Source organism: Myotis yumanensis, unplaced genomic scaffold, assembly GCF_028538775.1.
Source record: "Myotis yumanensis isolate MYYU_CA2020_CCGP unplaced genomic scaffold, mMyoYum1.0.hap1 SCAF_24, whole genome shotgun sequence".
In the NCBI taxonomy this organism is placed as follows: Eukaryota; Metazoa; Chordata; class Mammalia; order Chiroptera; family Vespertilionidae; genus Myotis; species Myotis yumanensis.
Genome location: NW_027223775.1, coordinates 9,057,724 through 9,060,164, shown reverse-complemented (window position 1 = coordinate 9,060,164; position 2,441 = coordinate 9,057,724). Strand labels below are relative to the sequence as shown.

General features: G+C 62.3%; 1 pseudogene; it reads left to right on the top strand.

The window, feature by feature from the left end:
• The first annotated feature begins 357 nt into the window (after positions 1–357).
• Positions 358–2,010, top strand: LOC139000595 (leucine-rich repeat-containing protein 56 pseudogene; annotated as a pseudogene).
• The last annotated feature ends 431 nt before the right edge of the window (positions 2,011–2,441 follow it).

Here is a 2,441-nt window from a genome sequence, read left to right as displayed (position 1 = left end):
AAGGTTTGCTGCTCTTTGCCCAGCTCACCCTGCTGCAGGCCTTGACCTTGGGGGGCCGTCCTGCCCCCATGACGCACCAACCCCACATGCTGTGCCGGGTTTGCCGCCCCACTCACACAGTGCTGCGGCTAGAACAGGTCCTGGTCATAGACGCGGAGTGAAGGTGGTGGCAGCATCCGGTGCGGATACAGACCTGGCCTCCCCTTCAGGTCCCGAAACCCCCGCAGTGGGAAGAACAACCTGGAATCGGAGAGAACACCCAATGGCGGAGGGTGCCCAGGGCTGAGCCCGCAGGGCTGGGTCCTGGGGTGGAGCCCTCAGGTGCCGCCTGGAGCCACATGCCACCCCCATGCCTGGATGTTTGACCCACAGTGGGAAAAGGCTTCTGCCTCCAGGTTGGATATGAATGGACCAGGTCTGGGACAGGCCCCTGGGCCTTGGCCCAGCATGGCCCGTGTCCTAGTGCGGGAGCTGAGCTGGCAGGGCCTGTACAACCCCTGCCCGCAGAGCAAGGCCCATGGGCAGCCACAGGGACAGCCAAGGCAAGCGGCTGGCAGAGGAGTGCCTGTCAGCTGCCCGACTGCAAGCCCTGGCCCAGGTGGAGGACCTGCGGCTGGTGAGCACACTGGAGATGTGCGTGGATATCATGCAGGTGAGCACGGCCTGGGCAACTTTGGGGTGCACCTGCCCAGCCAACTGAAGTTGAACAACAACTGCCTAGCTCCGTGAGAGATCTGGGCACCTTCCTGGGCCACCTGCAGGTACTGTGGCTGGCTCCCTGTGGCCTGACTGATCTGGATGGCATCGGCTCCTTCCCGGCCCTGAAGGAGTTGTATGTCTCCTATAACAATGTCTCCGGACCTCAGCCTGCTCTGCCTGCTGGAGCAGCTGGAGGTGCTAGACCCAGAGGGCAACAATGTGAAGGACCTGGGGCAGGTGTGTTACCTGCAGCTGTGCCTGAGGCTAGCCATGCTCACCTTGGAGGGCAATCTGGTATGCCTGTAGCCAAGCCCCTCCAGCAAGGCGCCCCAGGGCTACAACTACAGGGCACAGGTGAGGAAGCTCATCCCCGAGCTGCAGGTCCTGGATGAGATGCCTGCCATGCAGATGGGCCTGCCCACTGCCCGGAAGCTGGACCAGGACTGGCTCCTGGTGAAGGAGGTCATCAAAGAGGGCAGTATCCTGGACAGTCTGCTGCCCAGGCTGGATCATCCCCAAGGAGACCCCATTCGAAGATTCGGCCCTGAACTATTCTGGCCTGAACTCCAGCCCCGGGCCACCAGGCCTTGGCCCCTCTCCCTGCTGGCCCCTGGGGAACCCCTGCCCAAGGCTCTGCTTCCCAAGGACACAGCCCCAGAGGATGACACCAGCAACCTCACCCACGGCTCCAGCCAAGTCCTCTGCGGAAATCCCACCAAGGGCCTTTGGGAGTGTTAGCACCACTGCCAGACATGGGTGTCCCCAGAGCAGCTGCCTCCACCCCAGGGCCTGACCCTATAGACAGCCGGGACCTCCTGGTATTGGCTGAACTTCAGGAGTGGAGGAAACTGCAACTGCGGCACCTGGATTCTCGGGCAGGCAGGGGCAGCAGCTCCCTGAGGCCCACAGCGGGACCCTGAGGAACAAGAGGACAAGGCTGAGCCCAAGACTTCCCTCAGCTCCCCAAGCTGTGTCCCAGGGCCTTCCAGGACCTTGGGCTATAACCTGCTCCCCTCTCCCACTAAGGTCTCCATGCCATCTGATTCGAGCACCAGTTCCTGGAATCCAAAGACCTGCAGTTCCGGGGGCGTCAGCTCAGTGCCCTGGGTCGCTTCGGGCCTGGCCTACGTCAGGGTCTGGCTGCAGTAGCTGCTCTGAGGTCAGCCCTGGAGGTGGCCTCAGGCCCTAGCTCTCTAGCCCAAGGATGTCCAGGCACAAGGGTAGCACCAGACCCACCCAGCAGCCAAACCCCCAGCCCTGTGGTGTTTGCCACACCTGAAGCCCATCTCCCCAGCCCAATCCCACCCCTAGTGTAAATCCCACCCACTGTCAGGCTGGCTGGACAGGGCCAAAGGGCCCTAGGGCGCTTAAGTCGCCTGATAGAACCCAAATCATCTTCAGGGAGGTGGTTGGGGAAAGAAGGTGGGCCTGGCACAGAGAGGCCCTTCTTGCTGGAGAGAAGTGGGGAGTTGGGAACACCAGAGAGGAGGCACAGGGGAGAGTCTGGGACTGCCCGGCCCCCACTTCTGTGGGGCAAACCTTCCCAGTCCTGGAAGAAACCTGGGGGGCCCAAGGTCTCTGGCCCCTTCACTTCCCTCCAGCCACCCCTGGAGCTGTGGTCCCAGGCCACGCGCTTGCCTTAGGCATTAAAGAGTATGGCCAGGCCTGCCATCCCAGGTGGACTTGTAGGGACAGGGTGGGGATACCGGGAAACCAAGAGAATCCTTTTGACTCGCAAGTGT